This window comes from Phalacrocorax carbo (genome assembly GCF_963921805.1).
Source record: "Phalacrocorax carbo chromosome W unlocalized genomic scaffold, bPhaCar2.1 SUPER_W_unloc_2, whole genome shotgun sequence".
Lineage (NCBI taxonomy): Eukaryota > Metazoa > Chordata > Aves > Suliformes > Phalacrocoracidae > Phalacrocorax > Phalacrocorax carbo.
This window is the reverse complement of record NW_026990253.1, coordinates 1533461-1558267: the sequence shown is the minus strand read 5'-3', so window position 1 is coordinate 1558267 and position 24807 is coordinate 1533461. Positions and strand designations below refer to the sequence as shown.

At 40.5% G+C, this 24807-nt stretch overlaps 1 long non-coding RNA gene across 3 annotated transcripts in view; it reads right to left on the bottom strand.

Moving 5' to 3' along the window:
• The window catches only part of LOC135310842 (uncharacterized), a 64184-nt gene extending 39895 nt beyond the window's left edge, over window positions 1-24289 (bottom strand). For 2 of the 3 annotated variants that reach the window (XR_010370822.1, XR_010370821.1), the window contains exon 1: window positions 24157-24289. This is a non-coding gene — a long non-coding RNA (uncharacterized LOC135310842). Of the gene's footprint in view, window positions 1-828; window positions 908-24156 lie in introns of all 3 variants that reach the window. The other variant, XR_010370823.1, reaches the window with a different exon arrangement.
• Window positions 24290-24807: the final 518 nt, after the last annotated feature.

Below are 24807 nucleotides of genomic sequence, written 5' to 3'. Positions count from 1 at the left end.
CTTGTAGTTATCATTACAAATGTTCAATTTATAAATACAATATCCAAATATTTCTTACATAGTTAATATAGCTTCAGGGATACAAGAAAGTACATATAATATGAACTGTCTGGTACATATGATGGGAAATATTTTTTTCCTGAAGATTCAAAAGCAATATGAAAATCAATGAAAAGCATGCTTCTGCTGTGACACATTCCTCCTGGAAGTCTTACAAAAACTATACTATTGAATAATGCAATCATAAGCGTCAAGTTGCATCTAGAGTAACAGACCACACACAAGAACTTACAAGAAAAGATTGCCAAATTTCTGATCTGCTGCTGATTAGCAGAAAAATGTTATGCATTTGTTCCTAGTTGTAATCTAGCCTTCATGCATATTCAAAAGCTGGAGTATATGTCCATAGTAACAATAACCTTGCATGATGCTTCTTTACATGCTTTCTTTAATAATATGGGTCCTAATGAAGATAATTTCAGGAAGCTGGAAAATTCTGTATAATTTCACTACACAGAAATATACCCAGATTTCAAAAAGTACAAACTTGTTATAAATTACAGCTCATAGTGATCTTTGACCACAATATAATAATAACAAACAAGGTACTCATCATTTTATATTGCTTAAAGCTTTGAATGCCATATTTCCTTCTCATACTTATGTTTTACTAATGTTCCCCTTTGAAAAACGTATGAAGGATTGTCACTTTGTAGTTCACATTTATATGGCTTTCCTAGAAGAATGCAGAATACCATACTGAATGCCTATAGCGCAGAAATAACCCTGAAGGCTCTATCATAGCAGTATGCAATAGATAACCCTTACCAATTTTTCATCAGCTGTGATGAGCTGCTCATCTCAAGTTTGGTCCTGTGCTAGCCACCATGTGGAAGTGCTCAGTGACCTGTGGTACAAGACTTGAAGTTAAAAAATGATTCATGCAATGAGAAAATAGAGGCAGACAAATCTTATGTAAACAAGTTACTTTAACAATATCCATCTTGTAAAAAAAATTGGAGAGAGAGAGGTGAGGACACAAAAATCCTTTTTCTCCCCAATTAGTTCTGTCTGCTGAGTTTTTGGCAGACTCCTACAGTTCACAACAGGCTGCACTTTATGTCAGCCTACACGCTCTCTGTCACAGTGAGACTTCCAGTGGCAAGGACTGTACTGCTCTATATGAATGCACGGTAGCTGGTTTGTCATGAACGGACAGAAAAATACAAGGCTGATGCAAGCATTCTGGAACTCTGATTCTTAAAATGACGGCATCAGAGGAAAAAAAATCCTAAATCTATTTGTAATGGTAAAGCTCCAGTTCTACACTTTAATAACAGAATATTAACAAATTTAAAAACAAAACAAAACACAAAGCAAACCCTAAGCTAATAATTCAAACAAAATTTTCTGTCTTTGAGTGAGCAAATCTCACAACTATTTTGCTTAATTTCTAAATCAGTATGGGTCATCTTATTAGCTTCCAAGAAATACAATTAATCTTCTTGCATAATTACTAAACCCGTAAGGTACAGATGGAAACACGGAATCCAATCCCGTGTCACTGAATTGAGAAGTAAACTTTGCCCTTAATTTGCATTATGTCACTAATGACAGGATTGGGCCCTTTGAGTGCAAATCATCTTTTGATGAAACACACACAACAGCAAGTGAAACAAGCCAAAAAGCCCAATTCTCTAAACTAATAGTGTGCTTCATGTTTAATTAAGGTCATTTTAAACAAATGAGGCACAAAAGTGCAAAAATATACAGTACTAAACAGTAAGAGGGACTAAGCCACTTTCATTTCAACTGTTCTTCAGAAGATTACTTAATTTGGGAAGCCAGATATACTTGCAGATGCAAATGAACTTTGAGATTTTGCCCATGGGATGCTCACAACCATACCTGTAGTAATTTAACGTTACTGGTAACTTTTACCTAATTTTTGAGGAAACCATCCATAAATGCCTTCAAAAAGCACCACAGCTTTTAAAGCAGAATTCCAAGACTTTTAGAACATCTGCAATACTATCTAAACCCCTCTCCAAATAAACTATAACTGTTAAATAGTCAATAATGTGAATGGTGTATCAGGACCAGATAACTTGCACACACTCATTCAAAACCTGTAGAATGAAACCAGTGTATCTTATATTGCATTCTACTAAGCCACGAGAACATGGAAGACCTAACTGGGGGAACAGTCCCTGTAACACATGCATCTACCTGTGTCTTCTAATCTCCAATTTTTGTGGATTCTGGTGAGAATGCATTTGAAGATATTAACTTGATCATATGGAGACATAATAACTCATAATGCTAATTAATATCAGATTAGCTGCACTGAATTCAACACATTAACTAAATGAACATTCAATTTTCAAACAACATTAGCATAGTAAAGTTTTTAGGAGGTAAAACCTACACTAGAAAGGAATTTGAAATTAGTGACTATAAAGCAAGCCACAAGAATTTTATAAAACTAAGCAACTGGAACAAAGTTCAGTTCAGTAATATTTCAAATGCAGATTCTCACAAATCTATACTTTAACACAGATTACACTCTACTAAATTACCTTCCATTTGTCAATAACAACTACAAAAAATCTCCACATAATGAAAAACAAACTCAAAGTACAAAGTTTATAGAATCACCCAACTTTGCAACATGGACAGACACATCTACTCCTATTTGAAATGACAAAATTTGTCTTCAAGGGTACTTTGAAGAACAAGATGAAGTTTTCAGGGAAGCAAAGGAGCACAATAATTTCACAAACATCTAGATTATAACTACACTATTACCTCAAAATCTCTGTCCCAGAGAGCTTCTGGCTCAAAACAGCTGTCATTTTTTAATTGTACATATAAAAAAAATCATAAAAACAGGATAGACTGATACTGCAATATGCTATAAAGAAATGGCTTTTAGATGGTCCTTCTTCAAAAACACTCTGAAGGAGAAGTTATCCTAAAAGTCTCCTGAACAGCAGCATAATACTTGAGTTCCAATGACAAGTAGCTGAAGCCACACAATTTCCAACCTTAAACAAGGCGAAACACTGTAATAGGAAAATTAGTTTCCCCCCATTCCAGGAATTTTAGTATCAAAGTAGTATTCTGCAGGTATTCTAGAACTTCATGTGATATGGTGTTCACTGCACTACGTAATATATGGCCAAAGAACGATATTGGATTATGCAATCAAATTGGTCCTTCCTGGATAGAAATAGTCTAAAAGATGAATCAAGATGTTTTCTGAACCCTGCTCTGTGGAGAGGTTTGATGAATGTGTAATGGTTTGAGTATGCCAGGTTTTGAATAATTAGGCAAATCAGAATCACATTTTTTCTTGTAATATAAATGCAAGTCAGAACAAAATTTAGCACAATTCAGTTTGAGTTTGGGTTGTGTCTTTTTTAGTTTGGAAAAGAATTAATCAGCTTTGAAAAGTATAAATGCCATGCCCTTCCAGAATTATTTCAATTCAGCATTATGTCATCTGACATAATTTTTACTCAGATTGCTCATTTTTGAAATTTCTGTCTTTGCCATAAAAAAAATTTGGAGACACTTCATACCATTTGTCATGGTTTTAGCTGGGATAGAGTTAATTTTCTTCACTGCAGCTGGCATAGTGCTGTGCTTTGGACTGAGTATGAAAACAATGTTGAGATAACACACAGATGGTTGTTACTGGGTAGTGCTTGTACTAGTCAAGGACATTTCTAGCTTCCCATGCTCTGCCAGGTGCACAAGAAGCCGGGATGGGAGGGGGCACAGCTAAGAGAGCAGATTCAAACTGACCAAAGGGATATTCCATATCATGTAACGTCATGCCCGTTATGTTAACTGGGAGGGGCTGGCCAGGGGAGGGAGGAAGCAATGGTGGCTCAGGGACAGGCAGCATTGGTCAGCAGCTGGTGAGCAGTTGTATCGTTTGTTTCTGGTTTTTTCTTTTCTTTTTTTTTTTCCCTTTTCCATTTTATTATATTATCATTATTTTTATTATTATCATAATCATTATTATTATTATTGTAATTATTAAACTGTGCTTATCTCAACCCACAAGTTCTTTTGTTCTTCCGATTCTCTCCCCCATCCCACAGGGGTGGGGGGAGTGAGCGAGCAGCTGCGTGGTGTTTAGTTGCCGACTGAGGCTGAACCACGACACCATTATAGTCAGTAGGGAAGAGCAGGGTAAAAATCCCACCAGATTAAAGGTGGGCAGAATCTCTCTCTGAGATGCCTCTACACTGCATATGATGATTCTTTTAGCAGAAAGTACCTCTGTCAACTGGTATAAATCACAAGGCATCACACCTTACAGCTCTCCATGATGATGTTTTAGCTCTTCTACAAAAGCAGACAGACAGTTTACTAACCTAAATCAGTTTCTGCTCCTCTTCATCATTTTTCAGTCCTTTCTCTTGACTACACCATTATGGAAAAAGCTCAACTGTTACTGTAATTTGCAACCTTGTATGCTTCTTAAATGCCCAGCCTTCTGCCCATCCCTGGACTGCAATGAGTTGGAAAGAATATGTTTTCCTTAAGAACTTCCTATTTGAAAACTGGCATTTAGGCTAGACTAGGAATGTGAACCGTAAGTCCATGGAGGTGTCTCTGTGTAAGAACACATAAAACACCAGTTTTGCTTTAAAGATGACAAGCTGTTGATATTTCCATTTGTTGCACAGGAAAGTAACCTGGAGCTTAGAAATACCGGCAACTTTGAAATATCATGTGATCTGAAATATTACTATTTAAAATTTAATAGAAAGTGTTACTTGGATCCCAGAGCACTTGTTTAATTTTCAACAAGTTTCACTGCAATTTTGTCCCTAATGTCAGGCACTTAACTGAGGAGATAACCAGGAAACAGTCCTCTTTCATGCAATCCTCTCTTTTCAAACTCCCACAATGACAAGTATCATTTTAACACTCAAATTTCCCCTTAGAAATCATATAAACTTGACAACGCTTATTTTACCTTCAAATTAAATGAATATGCAATCTAAATCACTTAAGTGACAACTCCATTTAAACCTTTTATTCTGTCTCCAACAGTAAAGTAATTCTCACAAAATTCCCAATTAATAGTTGCTTCTGCCCACACCCACCTTGACCTTTAGGTAGCTTTTGTGACAGATAAACTTGCAGAAGTATAAAACATACTTTTTACAGTTCCACTCTCATACAGTTCTCCTCCTTTCTTCTATTACTGACCTCTGGAAAGGTAATATGCTTTCTTCCTTTCTCTTTGTAAGCAATATGGGGCCACATTATCCCATTTTGCCTTTTTTGACTGCTTATGCATTTTTTTTTCTATCATAACATCTTGGAATGAGGCCTTAAGAGCAGGAAGTTCCATTTCTTACCCTGTTCCGAGATAACACACAGATGTTTTGGCTGTTGCTGGGTAGTGCTTGTACTAGTCAAGGACATTTCTAGCTTCCCATGCTCTGCCGGGTGCACAAGAAGCCGGGAGGGGAGGGGGCACAGCTAAGAGAGCAGATTCAAACTGACCAAAGGGATATTCCATATCATGTAACGTCATGCCCAGTGTGTTAACTGGGAGGAGCTGGCCAGGGGAGGGAGGAAGCAATCGCGGCTTGGGGACCAGCAGCATCAGTCGGTGGGTGGTGAGTGCTTGTATCGTTTGTGTTTCTGGTTTTTTCCATTTTGTCCTTTTCCTTTTTATTATATTATCATTGTTGTTATTCTTATAATAATAATTATTATTATAATTATTATTTTTATTGTAATTAATAAACTGTGCTTATATCAACAAACAAATTTTTTTTCTTTCTTCTGCTCTTCCAATTCTCTCCCCCATCCAACAGCAGTGGGGGGAGTGAGCGAGCAGCTGTGTGGTGTTTAGTTGCCGACTGGGGCTGAACAACGACAGTACATTTTGGCACCCAACGTGGGGCTCAAAGGGTTTGACATAACAACAGTTGCTGGTCGCAGCATTTATTAATCTGTTCTCAATATCAGTTTGTCCAATCTACACCATGCTGATTGTAAAGTACACGTTAAAAATTGCTGTTGGTTTTTGTAGTTTGCTGTGCTCTGCAGTGATTAGAGAGGTTTTGCCTAGGAGATTTGTTATTAAAACACTGGCCTTGAGCGTTATCAGTTACTTGGGTCTTGCATGGAAGCTGTTACTGTACTTCGGGTACCACCTCATGGAGACAATTAGCAATCATACCTCCTCCTCTGAGAGGTTTTTTATGGAGGAAATACAGAATGGCACCTTAGCTACCATCTTCTATAATGCCTCCTCCTACATTACAACAACTTTTCAGTATCTTGAACATCCTTGGGTAGTTAAGATATACCTGTTGATATTGCTTTGGCAGACGGTTTTAGTTCTGTCTAAGGTTAATAAGCAATTTAAGAATATCATCCGGACAGCTTCCCCAAGGCTCGATAGCTATGGGTGGCAGGGTATGTGGGATAGTATGGGCAAATGCCTAAGACAGTGGGCACCCCCAGTGTTGTGGGACTTCACCCCTGAACAAGTGCAGAATCCTGAAAAATTAGTAGAATATTTGGAGGAAGTATGTTGTCACCCTGGCAATTCCAGAGAGAGAAAAATCACTGCAATGTGCTGCAGCCTGCCCATGCCTATTGAGCCTTATTTAACACTATTCAGTACCCGCAAGGCGAAGAGAAGGCCTCTGGATTTAAAAAGACAAAGACAAGGAAAGCAAGAAGCACTGCCGCCACTCAACCCCCCATGACAGACACTGCAGCTACTCCAACCCCAGGGACAAGCATTGCAGCTGAATCAGAGGACTAACCCGTGCCATTATCAGTCGTCCCTATACACAAGAAGAAATCTTGGAAGAGAAAGTCACCTCGTTTAGAAAAAGATGATGGAAGAGCAGGGCCATCACAAGGAGAAGCAGGAAGAGAAAGAACTCGCACAAGAAATGGAGAACACACAATCCCTGTCCTTGAGCAAGTTGTGGGATATGCAAAAAGATTTTGGCCAGCGTTCAGGTGAGGACATTGTCACCTGGCTGCTCCAATGCTGGGATAATGGGGCCAGTAGCCTGGAATTAGAGGGGAAGGAAGCCAAACAACTGGGATCCCTTTCTGGGGAAGGGGGCGTTGACAAAGCAATTGGAAAAGGAACACAAGCCCTCAGCCTCTGGAGGCGACTCCTGTCCGGTGTGAGAGAAAGGTACCCCTTCAAGGAAGATATTGCATATCACCTAGGAAAATGGATGACCATGGAGAAAGGCATCCCGTACCTGAGGGAACTAGCCATGCTTGAGGTGATTTATAGTGACCCAGACGATCAACAGTCATCCAAAGATCCAGATGAAGCCCAGTGCACACAACCCATCTGGTGAAAGTTTGTACGGAGCGCAGCATCGATGTATGCAAACTCATTGGCAGTAATGTCCTAGAAAGATGACGAAGCACCAACAGCGGAGAAATTAATTGATAGACTCCAGCAGTACAAAGCAAGCATCTCTTCCTCACTTGTCTCTGCTGTGGAGAAACTGTCCCAGGAAGTCCAGCAATTCAAACAAGATATGTCCTACTCCCCACCTGTACGGAGCAGTATCTCAGCCATTAGGAGTAAGTGTCCCTTTGCTCAAGAGAGAGGTCACACACAATGGGGCATCCTGTGGTTTTACCTGCGTGACCATGGAGAGGACATGAAGAAGTGGAATGGAAAAACTACCTCAACCCTAGAGGCATGGTGTTGTGGTTTTGACAGTTTATCAGCCCCACAAAGCCACTTGCTCACTCCCCCACTGGTGGGACAGGGAAGAGAATCAGAAGGGTAGAGCTTGCGGGTTGAGATAAGAACAGTTTAATTAAAATGAAATAACAAAAAATCAATTGAAAGGAAAACAATGAGAGGTGTGAAAGCCGGGGGGGGGGAAGGGGGAATGAACCACCAAAACAAACCACACATGACCCACATGTGAACTGCCCCCATTAATATACTGGTCATGGTGTCACATGGAATGGAATAAATATCCCATTGGCTAGTTGGGAACAGCTGTCTTGGCTATGGCCATGCCCCTCCCAGCCTCTTACCCACGTGCCAGAGCATGGGAAGCTGGAAAGGTCCCAGACACTACAGTGAAAAGAATTAACCCTTTCTCAGCCAAAACCAGCACACGTGGGTACATGAGCTGCAAGGAAAAACAGCCACTCAGGGGAGTTCCTCCAGGAGAGCTGCTGCTCCAGTTTCCAGTAAGCAGTTCCCCAGACAGAGGAGTAAAAGCGCTGATTTTATTTCTGAGCTTAACAGAGACACTTGTGATTCATACCTAAAACAAGTGAATAACGAATACTATGATCGGGAATAGAGGGACCCTGCCTCCAGCCAGGTGGAGGAAAGGGATAACCAGGTTTACTGGACTGTGTGGATCCGATGGCCTGGAACATCAGACCCACGGGAGTATAAAGCTTTAGTGGACACCGGTGCGCAGCGCACCTTAATGCCATCAAACCATATAGGGGCAGAACCCATCAGTATTGCTGGAGTGACAGGGGGATCCCAAGAGCTAACTGTATTGGAGGCCGAAGTGAGCCTAACAGGAAATGAGTGGCAAAAGCACCCCATTGTGACTGGCCCAGAGGCTCCGTGCATCCTTGGCATAGACTATCTCAGGAGAGGGTATTTCAAGGACCCAAAAGGGTACAGGTAGGCTTTTGGTGTAGCTGCCTTGGACACAGAGGAAACTAAACAGCTGTCTACCTTGACGGTCTCTCAAAGGACCCTTCTGTTGTGGGGTTGCTGAAGGTCGAAGAACAACAGGTGCCGATCGCCACCACAACAGTGCATCCGCGGCAATATCGCACCAACTAAGACTCCCTGATTCCCATCCATAAGCTCATTTGTCGACTGGAGAGCCAAGGAGTCATCAGTAAGACCCACTCACCCTTTAACAGTCCCATATGGCCAGTGCCGAAGTGTAATGGAGAGGGGAGGCTAACAGTAGACTATCATGGCCTGAATGAAGTCACTCCACCATTGAGTGTTGCTGTGCCGGATATGGTAGAATATCAATATGAACTGGAGTTAAAGGCAGCCAAGTGGTATGCCACAATTGATATTGCTAATGCATTCTTCTCAATCTATTTAGCAGCAGAGTGCAGGCAACAGTTTGCTTTCACATGGAGGGGCGTCCAGTACACCTGGAATCGACTGCCCCAGGGGTGGAAACACAGTCCTACCATTTGCCATGGACTGATTCAGACTGTACTGGAACAGGGAGAAGCTCCCGAACACCTTCAATACATTGATGACATCATTGTGTGGGGCAACACAGCAGAAGAAGTTTTTGAGAAAGGAGAGAAAATAGTCCAAATCCTTCTGAAAGCTGGTTTTGCCATAAAACAAAGTAAGGGGTAGGGACCCGCACAAGAGATCCAGTTCTGAGGAATCAAATGGCAAGATGGACATCGTCAGATCCCAATGGATGTGATCAACAAAATAGCAGCCATGTCTCCACCAACCAACAAAAAGGAAACACAAGCTTTCTTGGGCATTGTGGGTTTTTGGAGAATGCATCTTCCAAATTACAGTCTGATTGTTGGCCCTCTCTATCAAGTGACCCAGAAGAAGAATGATTTCAAATGTGGCCCTGAGCAACAACAGGCCTGTGAACAAATTAAACAGGAAATAGTTCATGCAGTAGCTCTTGGGCCAGTCCGGGCAGGACAAGATGTAAATAATGTGCTCTACACGGCAGCTGGGGAGAATGGCCCTACCTGGAGCCTCTGGCAGAAAGCGCCAGGGGAGAGCCGAGGTCGACCCCCTAGGGTTTTGGAGTCAGGGATACAGAGGGTCTAAAGCCCGCTATACTCCAACTGAAAAAGATCCTTCCACTTCTTTCCCCCATTCCACAGAGGTGGGGGGAATGCGCGAGTGGCTGTATGGTGTTTAGTTGCCAGCTGGGGCTGAACCACGACACAGTGTTAGGAATTTTTAAAAGGTTAAGGTCACTTTTTCTTCCACAGTGCACAGTTCTTGAGAGAGGCATTATAGACCTGAACATTGCATCCAGACTGGGTCACGGCTACAACTTGTTATTGTAGAATCTCACAGTAAATCTAAATTTCTTTTATACTGAGCGGAGAGACAAGAGTAAAATCTTGGCAAAGACTTAACTACATGGTCTTCTTTTTAAATACTTGTAAAAATAATCTTACGTTAGCTCAGTAACATGGAATGAATTAAGAATGATTACTAGTGAAAATGTGAATTTGTAGAGTTCAAAAATTTATATAGGTTTTGCATATCTTGGAAAAACAAATCATGTGATCATCTAACCAGATGTGTGTCTTCCATGAGAAGCATGTACTCCCCCCCTTCCAGTGAAGTCATAAATGGGTTCTGCATCTCTGCTATGCAAACAGAGGGGTCCACTGAGAAGCCATTTTAAGTTGTCCTGTCCTCGCTACAATATTTACACCAGTTTCAGATCTCTTGGCCATCTTATCCCACTGTGGGATAAGGACGTAACAGTGTTCCTTGTTTCAGGGGACATTCTTATGTCTCCTCTTCCCCTCCTACATTAGAGGCCCCTGCTTTGTTGATGCCATTAACTAGTTCTGTTAAACTGGAGAAACCAAACAGTAAAAAACTGGACAGCAGAAGTCTTTTGTGATATCTGGATTGTAGGGGAATAGACAGGGATCGGCGACCGGAAGATTACGGGCTGTGATGGAAAGATAGACTCCTCCCCATAGGAGTGGCAGGAACAGGAAGCGCAAGAGCTATATAAGCATGTGACGCAGCTAAATAAACGGACATTTTGTATCCATCATATTGATGTCTGTGCATCACTGTCCCCAGGGTGGGTAGAGCCCTGTGTCCCGGAGATATGCGGCCCAAGATAAGTTCTCCCGTAGAAGCGTACAGCTACACTGGATGAAGGAAATTGAGGCATCTGACAAACATTTATCTTGGTAATTTTGAATATCTGTATTCAATCTCTAAAATTCAACAACTTTGATCTTCTTAAATATCTGCTAAATAACCCATGCTTACCCCCATATGCTTTTGTTTAATCACATAAGTTGAAAAATACATTGAAGTCTTACAGAGGAGAATATCTGCTACAGAGCCTCTGAAAATGTCACGAAGAACCCCCCACAAGCCTAGTGGAAGGTGAAAAGCAGCAAGATTTACAAGGCATGAATTTGCCGTCCATAAAGGGCAACGTTGTTACTGGCACGTTACAAGTTTTTGCATCCGGGTGTTGTATATTTACCCAATCTAAGTTAGTACCTGGATTTTTTTTAATTCATTGCATGAAAAAACGCTTCTTAACATCTTTATTCAACACATTTGACTTCGATATATTAGCACCCCTTTTTGGTCAACTATTGGAGATATATTAAAACCAGATATCACAGCACAGGTAATCAGATCACAACACAGAGATGAAACAAAGTCTTGAAGAAAATCTCATGTGCCTCGTGAAGTTTTAAGTATTCTGATACTGAATGACCAGAACAACAGTAGGTGTGCATATAAATATATGCAGAAGCTTTACTGAACACTTCATTCAATACACTGAACAGACAATCATTCCTAGAAACCCAACTTTTTAAATATTTTGGCATTTATCAGGAATAACATAAGCTTGACAAAACATTGAAATTCTGATCAAAAAGAACATGGAAAAACTGCCAGCTCAGAACTTCCAGAGCAGCCAACCTAGTCACATGCTGCAATTAAGTAGACTAAAGTCAAATTAGTATAATGTTCTTTCATATAAAATACAGACATTAATGACTGCCTGTTATATCATGTCAGATACAGTACAGATCATGGTATTCAGCCCCAATATAATGCATTTTTATGAAGACAGCTTGTAAATTTGAACTTGTGAGAGATGAACTTAAATACAGTGAGATAATACTTCCTTGGTAGTAGATTTACTATTGTAATTAAAGTCACAATGACTTATTAGTCAATGGTATTTTATTTTTACCAGGATACATTTACTATTCTTACAACAACCCAACATAAACAAAATATGGAATATAATGCCAAACACTGCCTCTGGAAACCATGTAGTTCTATTTTGTAGGATAAACTGCATGAGTAACTTTTTGGTTTGGAGGAGAAGCAAGTTGCCTATTTATAGTTACATTCTCAGACAATACTGGCACATCATAATTTTTCCTTTGCCTACAAAATGATGTTAAATTATAAACACAGTAAATTATGTTTCTGAATGGATGAAAGGAATACCAATTTATTTAATCTAAACTACTGAAATGTCTGTATTAAGTGGCAAAAAAAGATCAAAATTGAAATAGAAATATAAAAACACTGCTTCTACTTGCTAAAAGGTTCATATACAAATATATATAGACACACCAGGTGTGGGTTTGGAAAACAGGGCAGGAACTGATTGTGCTTTTCTGTTAGGTAAATCTGCATTATGAAAAGAAGCACTGGTCTTCTAAATATACTGAATAAACAAGAAAATAACTTTTAGCATTTGACTTGTGGCTTGTAACAGCGTGTATCTTCAAAGCTAAGTATTAAGTTCATCTGCCTTTAAAAATATTAAATTAGTTAACTTTCAAAGTAGTAAATACTTTATTAAGTAGGAAACAGTCAAATTTTAGTTATTTTAGGTTCTACTTGAATTATCCAATTGATAAGGAAATGCTATTAACATATCTACAGACAGCCAAGCTATCCATTGAACCACAGCACTATGCAAAGACAGCTGTAGTCCCTTCCAGAACTACCATAGGACCAGAGCACTATAGCCACTCCTGGCACCCCAGTTAAGTCCCCAGGACAAAAGTCAGCTCTGTTAACCCATGGCTTGAGTTGCCCACCATCAGTTTCACTCATTAAAACAGCTTTCATAGGGTCAACAAGGAATGAGGAAAGTTAGCTCTGACTTAGTGCCAGGCCTGCACTGCCTCTGACCCAAACCGGGCCCATTTGAGTTGCCCTCTGGCCATTTATTTGAGCTAATGCCACCAGGCACACAACAAAGAGCAAGGGAGCCCTTCAGAAGGCTCCACAATGGCCAGACAGTAAGCACAGGCAAGGCTCAACCTACTCCTGCAAAGCTATGCAGGCATCTCCACCATGCTTTTGAGAGCTATGCCTTGTAGGAGCATTAATTAGATGGGTACATGCATGGCGCAAGCATACACACAATGAAAACAGCTTGAGCTGAGGAATAGTTTGGGCAAAAATCCAGAGCCAGCTTGGGTTCAAGTCACATATGCATGAGACTCAAAGTATGCCAATGGCCTATCCCAGATAGCAGTGAACAGACTAGAAACACTTTCGAGAGAGCAGCTTAACATGTTAAGAATAAAATGACCCCAAATTACTTAAATATTTTTGTAGCAAAAATCATGAAACTCATTATGAAAGGAGATCTGGTGTATCACTTTTACAGCAAAAGACTATATGATTTTTAAGACCCTGCTGTCAGGTGACAGAGGAGCTCTGAACTACTGCCATCTCTACAGTTGCTGATCAGCAATTACATGCTACTCTCCAAACCAGAAGATATAGTCTTAGAAATTAACCTCAAATCACAATCTGAGAATAGCAGATTCCCCATGGACCAGTAGAAACCTCTTGTAGGCAAGTCAGCCAAAAGGCAAATAATACTAGAAATGCTGCACAGCCCATATCAACCTTCAACTGAATTTTATGTTATCTAGTTAGAAAGCCTAATAAAGCTAAAAAGGAAGAGGGAAAAATTACTGTGCTGGTTTTGGCTGAGAAGGGGTTAATTCTCTTCACTGTAGTACCTGTGGTGGTCAGGGACCTTTTTCCAGCTTCCCACGCTCTGCCACGTCGTTGGCAGGAGGCTGGGAGAGGCAGGGCCACAGCTGGGGCAGCTGACCCCAACTGGTCAACGGGATGTTCATTCCATACCATGTGACACCATGACCAGTATATTAAGGGGGGCAGTTGCAGCTCGGGAGCGGCGCAGCATCAGGTCGGCGGGCAGTGAGCAGCTGTGTCACGTGCAGTTTGTTTCGGTGGTTCATTCCTCCCCCCCCCCCCCCGGGTTTTGCACCTCTCGTTCTCCTTTCCATTGCATTTTTGTTGTTGTGTTTTTTTTTTTATTTCAATTATTAAACTGTTCTTATTTCAACCCACAAGCTTTACCCTTCTGATTCTCTCCCCCATCCCACTGGTTGGGGAGTGAGCAAGCGACTGTGTGGGGCTGAGTTACTGGCTACACCACAACAGTTACGTAGGGAGTAAAGACAAAATACACAGGTGACTTATTTGCTCTGTTTGCGCTTTCTAAATGTGAAATTTCTCCCCACACATACACATTCAGGCATTCATATAACTAGTCAATAACTAAAAACTATGCTCTCTTTATAGTAAGAGCAACAAAAGTAAAAGGGTTTCATTCCAAAACTGAGAGGAACAAAACTAACATTCCACAACCCACCTCTGTCTTAGGGAAGTCTATGCGTTTTGAACAGAGCCTTTAAAATCATGTAAAAGAAAAAAAGAAAAAAAGACTAAAGATTTCACTGTGTTTGCAAACTGTTTTATGGCATAGTACAGTCCTTTCCTCTTGATTTAGCCTTTCTATTCAACTGAGCTTACAGATTTAAGTAATACTTATTCTAATAATCTAAGGTGATAGCAAGGTCTATAAAACATGACCTATAAATTAAGGCAAGTTCCTTCTTATTTAATGACCTCAAACATTTCAACTGTAAACTTTGAACTATAGTACAAAAAAGAATCCTTTAAAGTGTTACTGGAAAACTACATCTTGGTTTATAACAGTTCACAGGAATCAATGAATCTATTTGTCTAGTAAGCCTCAATTCTTGGGCAGCTATGAAAAACTGTATTTAAGAGCTATCCATTTATGTTTGTAGTACTTTGTAAAAGCCACTTAGAGACAGCCATAATGCCTCACAAATGGAACAGAACATACAGAAGCAAGTCACTTTTCAGAACTGTATGCTCTTAGTAGTTGCTCTAGATGAGAATAGGATAATCTAGCTAATATTGCAGATCATTTTATTTCACCCTTGCTTTGTCAACTTCGCCTTACCTAAGCCACCGTACTCTTCAATTCCCTTCCTGACTGTCATGGTTTAGCCAGCAGCTCAGCCCCACACAGTCACTCACTCACTCCCCCACCGGTAGATGGGGGAGAGAATCAGAAGGGTAATGCTCGTGGGTTGGGATAAGAACAGTTTAATAATTAAAATTAAAAGAAACAACAGAAATGCAATGGAAAGGAGAACAACGAGAGGTGCAAAGCCCCGGGGGGGGGGGGGAGGGGAACAAACCGCCGAAACAAACTGCACGTGACAAAGCCGCTCACCTCCCGCCGACCCGCCGCTCCCGAGCCACAAACTGCCCCCCTTAATATACTGGTCATGGTGTCACATGGTATGGAATGAACATGCCATTGGCCAGTCGGGGTCAGCCGCCCCCACCATGGCCCTGCCCCTCCCAGCCCCCCCGCCATGCGGCAGAGTGAGGGATGCTAGAAAGGTAGCCGACCCCCCATGGTGAGGAGAATTAACCCCTTCTCAGCCAAAACCAGCACAATGACACCAAGCTTTTGTCCTCAACTCCTCTTTGAACTGTTGCCATTCCAGTTATCAGGTACCTTTGCTACTCTCCAGTATATCACACACCTTAATCACACCACAGCCCTTTTTTTCTTCTTCTGCCTGTCCACATCATTCCTTTGCTGAGATATTTCCAACTCCTCCATTTCACGCACCTCTGAGTGGAACAATCCCCATGATATGTCAGTAATTCTTTGCCTACTGAGTTACATGCACAGAAGATATACCAATGGTGCCATCTTACATGCAAGAATATAATTTGCGTTTTCAAGTCAGTTTATGCTGTAATATTAACAGTCTGAAGACAAACTCTGTCAGACCATGAGTCAGGGCCCTGAGGGCACTAATAGGTCGTAATAGACCTGACCAGCCTCACCCAGGGCCTCCATGAACGTACACTGCCTGTGGCCCTGAAGCTCCATTTAAGCTCAGCTCTGGGTCTTCAGTCCTTGCCTGAGCAATATCATTAAGTATACTGTCTCCAGCCCTGGCTCTGGCTCCTGTCTCCAAACCTGGCTAGACCCCTCACCCAAGCTTCAGTGTGACTCCAGTCCTGTTTAGACCCTATTGCCAAGATGGACTTCAGACACACGTTGCAGTTTGTCTCCAAACCTATCTCTGGTTCCTTTTGCTCCTGACTGGACTCCCTGGATGGACCCTGGACCTAGCTCATAACTTTGCTGTGCCTGGGACTGTCAATGGACCCTATTACCATCACCCAGCTCTCCTCATGTATAAATGCTGTGGGACTGTGCCCTGGTCAGCAAGGGCACTGTCCCTGCTGGGATCACCTTCAGCTTCCAGCTTGCCTTCACTTCAGGAGCAGCCAGCCCTTGCTGTTCCCTGACACTTTGCTAGTCATTAATTCCTATCAAACTCAGTTTCATCAAGTGCATGCAATATATGTGCACTTGTTTTTCAGCCATCCGCCAGCTCCCTCAGCACTAGCAGGTGCATCGCATCCGGGCCCATGGATTTGCGAGGATCCAGTTTGAATAGGTGGTCTCTCTTGCACTCAATATACATATTGAGTATATATTCACAGGTCAAGGGAAGATTAAGACAGACACAAATTACTGCAGCTAGGAAGTGGCTTGTTAACAAAATTGTACCTAAACATACTTTTATACTGGCCAGGAGGGAACAACTGCACTTTGAAACTCAAGACAGAGGTATGCCATTCATTTCTTAGGAAATATGCGTTATAAAGAAGGTAATGTTAACTGTTCAACTTGCCTCCTGCTAGCTTAACAATATCATTAGAAACAGTAAAGGATGTGATCTTAAGACAGTTTGGAGGTGTATTTTGTAACACACTCATAATCAAATTCTTACAAAAAAGTTAAAAAGCATATCAAAATCCACTGTATTGTCATGAGAATTAAAACATGCACATGAATAAAATGTATTAAACAATAAGCTCTTAAGGATTATACAAATTTACTGAAACTGTTAGTATAAAAGATGATTTTTTAAAAAAAGTTGGAGTTTTTTTAAACTATTTGTGAGCAGGTTCAAGCTTCCCTGCTAACTCTATAAGCCCCTCACCATTTCAGTCTCTCACAACAGTCAATTTATTCTACAACAATTTCATCAACAGCAGAAAAATCAATAGCTTCTGGGAGAGTGGGATATCTTTAATTTCTTCTTTTTCTCAGAATTCTAAACATTTAATTTCAGGCCCTATGGTAATGACAATGAATTAAAAAAAAAAATTTAAAAGAGGTGGGAAGACATGGTTCATTTTTAAAGAACCAAAAATGCACAAGTTCAGGAACAGATATTTTCCTGCATTACAAAGAATTTCATAAAACATAACTATGAACAAGACTGTGTGCTACTCCCAGACAGAACTGAGTAGTGACATTGCTTTTATATGTCCAGAAATTTACCTTACGCCTTACACTGTTTTCAAGTGTGCTTAAGCACAGTTCACAGACTCCTTAAAAAAAAAAAATTAAAAATTTACAGAAACAGTCACAAGGTTGAGGATGATTATAAATTATTACCATACTAAGCAGATTATTTGTCCACAGAATAAGTTATAAAAAGATGTCAGCAAAAGCAACATTCAAAATTGAGAATGCAGCTCAAAGTTAAAAATACCAACCATATTAATGTAATTAGTGTTTCCATCCTCACCATTCATCAACATATGCTTAACAGGTGAGATTTCCCACAGTGCCACAGGGGAGACCTATTACATTGGTCTAATACACAGAGCTATACACTGGTCTAATAATTCCTACTGCTTACTGCTTATTTGATCTGTATTTATTTCCTCAAAAAAAAAAAAAAAAAAAGAAACCCCAGATACTGATTTTGCTCATGTCTAGTTGTGAGTGAAAGGCCAAAGCAGCATGTTATTGAGGTAGATGGTATCAATTAAATTCTCAAGTTACTTTGGGTTTTGGAACTTAACTTCTGAATCTCACTTGTGCATTTTGATACTGTCTGTTTTTGTGAAAAACAGCTTTGAATGTGACAGTTCCTATCAGTCAGAAATACAACCCAGCTCAACTGTCTTCTGGGCTTTTCTAATCATATATAAATATGCATCAAGCTGAGATGTATAGCGGAATAACATGGTTAACTGAATCATAATACTCAAACCTACGTTAAAGCAACATCAAGGTCATTTTTGTAACCCAAAAAGTAGTATTTTTCCAGTATAAGTTAAACATGCTAAACAGTATATATTAAACCACCACCACTAAAGCAAAATTTATTTTAACATCGGTTTGATTGTATCTATTGACAGCTGGCATTCAAATTCCCTTCTCCATGTATCCATATGGCATTTCATAATCTTTCTATCAATCCATATCAAGATCCATATCAATTCTATCAATCTATATCAAGATATGTCAGACTTTAGGTAAGTAACCTGGAGTTTTGAGCCCACAATGACTAGTTGCCACGGAGGTGGTAAGAGAAGCTTTCAGCTGTTCTAGTGCAGAAGCAAGAACACTGCTTATTTACTGGTTATCTTTCAATATAAACATACCTTAAATGTCCTCCTCCTCTCTATTAAACCTTCTCTTGCTAAAAAGGCTGTCATTCCTCCCCTTTTGAGTTTCTAACTCCAAAAGTGAAGGAACAAAATGCAATTAAAATACATCACTCCAAGTTATATGCCAAATAATGAGCAGCAATTTAATAAGTCTCATCAGGAACATTTTGCTGTCATCACCTCCTGTTCTATTTAGTTTTCTGCAACAACATTAGAAAAACAGCCATTTCCAGAACAACACATCCCTCCCTTGCCCCCGTTCTCAAACTTTGACTTTCCCAACCTCTTTTCCCCTCTTACTTTCGCATCTTTCTACCCATCTTCTTCCTCACACGGACCAATACTGAAACTACCTGAACTTTAAGAAACATCATGGGAATCCCATACAAATTTAAGAACAAGAATGATCTTGATCTTAGCTCCCTAGGAGACAAGTGGTGCATTAGAAGGCTGAACTACATGATACATGGTAGTTTTCACTTTTTCATTTTTCTAATCTGTGACAGAATTCTTCACTTTGACAGCAACATCCTAATGCTTCATTACATCCAACATTTTCTTTCTTCCATGGGGCCTTTCTAAAGCTTCCTCTTTTCATTTTAAAGGAAACGGGGAGCACTCCTACACCCTACTTCCCATAATGCCAAACAGGGAAGCCAAAAGCAGGAAATCAAAAACACCATTCTGGTTTACTGGAGCCACTCTGACCAAGTAATAAAGGTGCATATCCACAAACAACACACCAGTCATGAATAAGACTATGTTGTTGGCCCATCAGCTCTTACAGGACAGAAGCAAGTAGTGATGGATTAGCAACTTTGAGATCCTACATAAAGTACTGCAAAAGGACTCAAGTCATCCTACTTGACAGAAATCTCCTCCTTTCTCTCTCAAAGCACGTGAAACTGATGGGACAAGAGGGCCTTCCATCATGGGAGCCAGACACCAGATCATCATCAAAAGACGTGAAAATAAAAAATAACCACTGATGATGCTTTCAGTCACAGTGAATACGCAAGATTTGGCTGCTAGACCCTCTCTTATCCAGCCAATCATTATTTGAACAGTGTGGACAGAGTCAAAGGGAACGGGTTTTAAATGAATTATACACTTGGATATATGAAACATCTACTTCTCCCAAACTACTGCTTCAAGCTATCTGCAAGATCAGATGAACACTCACTGCTGCCTGGAGCCTTGTTTTTAATCTTGTCCTCGTTAAGCATACAAACTGCAGTGTTTCTCATCTTTTTTTCCACTTGCTAGGTCCGTTTGTCTCTCTGCATCTTTCACCTTTAGCGTGCTCTAAACCTTCATATCACCACAATCTTATGATCAAGAAACTCCCTGGAGCTTTATTTTACGTTTCAGTTTACAGTTGTACCATTGTGTTGTAATAAAGTCTGATTCACTGTACTTTTTCTGATATGCGTTAAAAACAAACTAGATATTCAAGATAAAACTGTAAAATTAAAGTTAAATACGTATTTTAAAAGGTCTTTTTCTCCTATGAATAACCAAAATGAAATTATGTATAAACACCACTTATACAGCAAGGCCTCAAAGAACTTTTTTCCTTGGTCTTATCTTGAGGTTTTATTCCAGGTAGTGTCTGCAGGCACAGTTAGCCACTGGAATTAATTTTGATTAAGGTAAATGAAGTTAACTACATTTTTTTTATTAAAGAAAATGAAAGCTTCTGATGTGTCTGAACCTGACAACACCACACGTATGTTATCTTGCACAGCATATGAGAACAGCAGACACACTACAGGTGGATGATATAATAAAAAATAAGACTGCTACAACGTACTACTTATTCCAAACCTGAGAAAAATGTCATACTGGCTAGCACCATCATCTATCACTGAAAAGTGACAAGAACAATCTATTATTGTGAAATGTAGGGACTGCATGGCCAGGTATTACACCTGCACACACAAAATACTCTGTTTCTGCAACAGAAATTAGTATCTTTGTATCCTGACTACGATACCTTGTGAAATAAAGGGACCCTATGAACTACTAAGTGATTTTGGAATAAATAGCTGATTCCCAGTTCAGTAGAAATTTGTTTGAAGTTCTTTTTTCCCAGCTCTGCCTACACATATTTTCTACTGCAAGGAAACACTGCAATCTTTCCCAAGATTAAGACATTTAAGAGTCCCTTCCTCTGCTTTCCTCCTATTCACATGAAACTTGAAGAAATGTAACTGTATTATTTAAATTATACCCTTTAATCAAAGTTTGGCTGAAGATAACTAAGAGGTAAAATTTGAATTAATTAGGTAAGACAAACAAACAAGGTGCATCTTTCTTCCCAAAAAGGTCAAACTCAAACAGCACGTTCAACCTAATTTCAAGCTCCTGAAACCTTGACAGTTCTTACAGCATGAAAACTTCAAAACTGCTATCTAAGCAAAAGAGGCACTTCTACTTTCTGTATAAGCTCAAGCCATCTGCTGATGGTCTATTAGGCTCATCACTAAACAGAAGAATGATGGACTCAATAACCGCTGCTTCAGTGATTTAAACTAGGCACACAGAACTTCCTGAAGATATCAGAAACACTACTGCATGTTCTCTTAACTTAGGGCTGAACGCTTATTTTCTTGTTGTGTTACCAGTCACCAGTTCAGAATCATCAAGCAACTTGGGCACGCGTATTTCTGAAGTGCTTAAACATGCACTGATTAATTTAATCTTCGCATTAGAGGAAGTCATAATATTTGTAAGAATCAAGTATAACTCATGGAAATCGGTATAGAGTCTCTCTTGTGACTATTGGAAAGTGATCTTGGGAACTCTTCAAAATCAGAGGGCAGCTATATTATTCTGTAATTGAAGTTCTGAAAACTGAAGAACTATCAGAAGTTTCACATGCAAAAAAACCCACTACAAATAAAACTACTGCTTGAAGGTTTTAACTTTAATCCTACAGTGATGAAACAATAAGCTCTATTACTCTCATAACATAATTTAGGCAAACAACTTGAAAATGTAATTTAACAAAGTTGTACCAAACTAGACCAAACCTTACTCTTAATCTGAGTAAACAAAAAGTACAGTGCTGAAGTGACAGAAGAATCATTTAAATGCCCTCACAGTTGACAATTCCAGCATCTTCTTCAGTCATCTAAGAACAGTGTTATCTTTTATTGTTAGTAATCCTAACACCTATATTTACTTTAAAACTCATATCTTGCATACAGGTACAGTGCATTCTTTCTACAGATTGACAAATACATGGATTACTCCAATAATAAATTAGATACACAAAGACTTTAAATATGCTCTGAACTTGCTGTAACAAAGAAGTTACTTGCACCAAACCATATCTGCCAAAATGCTTTCCTGCAAGGAAGCCAGCATCACAGGATCTATATATCCAGTTGCAAGATATGTTGCAAACCACCAGCTTCTCAAAGTAGGCTTTTGGATAGTTGCTGATCATTATAACTGGAAAACAAGCCTAAGTGGCTTGTATCATAAGACCATTCACAATTCTGTGAGGCAGGGAAGTTCCTTTATCCCTGTTTTACAAAATGAGACGTTAGATACTGAAGCTAAAAATGGGACTTTGATATTACTAAGCTTTGAGGCATATACCAGTCTACTGAAATTTATTATACTGGAAGCAAGAGATACACTTTCTCTCTTGCACCTCTATCTAATTTTATAACCTCACTATGAGCTGCAGGAAGACATCCTGAATTTAAAACTTAGAGCCATTAATCCTTTTCTTAAATTATGCATCTTGATTCTCCCTTCCAAGTAGGGAGACTGCAGAGGCTGCTTAACAATATTTTTAGTATAAAACAGTAACTGAAAAAAGGAGAGAGAAGTTTCAGTGCCTACTTCATCAAGAAAATAATTATTTGAAAAAAAATATGCAATGAATGACAACCTTAACTATTCCTTCATTCTGCCAAAACTACTTATTCTGAAACATCTTCTCCTTGTTCCAAGGAAAATTTTATTCTCACTCTTCCAATATGCAATGATTGCAAAGGTATAAAACTTTAAATAAGAGAGACTCATAGTGCCTCTTCTCCAAGAAACCTGCAGATTTATGATCAGGCCATTCTCCTAAGGAATGCGAAACGTAAGCTCCAGTCCCCCTCAGGCAAATATCTCCAACTTCCCTCTTATTGAAAATATTAAGGGACATGAATACTTCAGTCTCTCTCTGTGGCAGGGAAGGAATCTGGGGCACTATTTAAAATAAAAAATTTCCTGGAAAAAATGCCAACTTAAGAGTCTTTACCTCACATCTTCATGCTGTTCATTCCCACACCTGCTAAATCCTACTATTTGTTCTGGAAGGACTGCTTAAAAGGTAGAGTGGTACAACTTTAAAACAAACAAAATTATTTTTAACCTTAATCAGTTGACTGATCAAATTTACCACATGGCACAGACAACAGCTGTGTTAACACCAGAGAGGACTAAAAGAAGGGTAGAAACAAGCAAACATGAACAGTAAGTTTCTGCATTAGCATAGAGGAAGTCCTAACTTCATATTCACAGATTCCAAAGCATTTTTATGAGACTGAGGATTAATTTTCATCACTATAAAACAGGTGCCATTTTAAGAGGGGAAAAAGCAGCAGTAACCAATGGGACAGAGCATAAGAAGTGGGGGAAAAAATAATACGGCTGTAGTCCTCCTTTCTTTGTATATGTGTGTACATATAGCTTTCTGTATGTATAGTTTTTAATATAGATACATATAAAACCCCCAGATAAAAAAAACTACTGAAATTATCTTTTATACATGTTTATATTTAAAGATTTAAGTAGCACAGAAAAGGAAACCCTCCAAATCACAGTAAATGCCATTGAACTATATTTTTTCCTCCTGACTAGAAGGGAATCTTACAAAAACTTAAGTCCTGCAACATGCACAGAAGAGAACACATGCACACATCTTCAGTTACAGGTTGGGTCATGTATTGGACTTTCAGCACAGGTCTCTGCACTGAAAAAAACAAACAACAAAGCACCACCAAAAATTATAAAGCAATTTCTAGCATTATTTCCAGGAGTAAAGAGCAGAAAGAGCAACTAGGTATCCCCTGAAAAAAGTAACAGAACTTGGGGAGGGAAAGGAGAGGAAAAGCTACAGGGTACAGAAAAGGGCAAAGGGGAGTAAATCTCTGGGAAGATCGTGGTGGCGTTGGAAGGAGCCATCGCCGCCTCCGGCTCCCTGGCTACGGAGCAAACGCTGCTCATCACGCCAGGGCTCCTCTGCCGTTTCGACCAGCTCCCGGCCTCCGAGCGCCGCAAGGTCTCCGGGCGGGCGGTCACAACGAGGAAGACAGCAAGGACAGCCCGAGACAGACACGGACAACCCCAGAGGAAGGCCTCGGCCAGGCACCCGCTGGCAGCCCGGCCGCCCTCCGTTCGCGGTGGAGGCCGGCCCAGCGCTCGAGGCGGCCGCAGCAAAGCCCTAGGCCCGGATCAGGCTCCTCGGGAGCGCGGCGGGCTCCTCGCTGCGGCGGTACCGGCTACCCGTCCGGCGGAGCGCCCGCGGTACCCGTTACCTGGCCGGCTACAGGCGGGCCGCGACAACCCCACTCGCCGCGACAAGATGTCTCAGAATCGCTGACATTGAGAGAGCCGCCGCCGTGACGCTTGCCGCAGCCACTGAGGGACGGTGGCGTCGCAAGGCGAAACCTGCTCCTCCCAGACAGGAAACGCGAAGGCAGGAGCGGAAAGAGGGAGCGAGACGGAGCAAAAGGGGCGGGCAGGGAGGGGGATAACGTGCGATGGAGAGAGTGCTAGGGAAAGGGGAGAAGGAAAAGGGTGGAGGAGTTGTTGGTCCCCCATCACCAGCACTGAAGAAGGTCGAGCTTGATAGGCATGGGCCAGGCCCCAGCACATTGCAGTGATTTGTATCTCTCTCGAATTGCCTGGGTGACAACATACTTCCACCAAATATTATATTAATTTTTCAGGATTCTGCACTTGTGCAGGGGTAAAGCTCCAAAACACTGGGGGTGCCCACTGCCCTAGGTATTTGCCCATGCTATCCCACATGCCCTGGCACTCGTAACAATTGAGCCTTGGGGCAGATCTCTGGATGATATTCTTAAATTGCTTATTAACCTTAGACAGAACTGACACTGTCTGCCAAAGCAATACCAGCAGATATATATTAACTACCCAAGGACGTTCAAGATACTGAAAAGTTG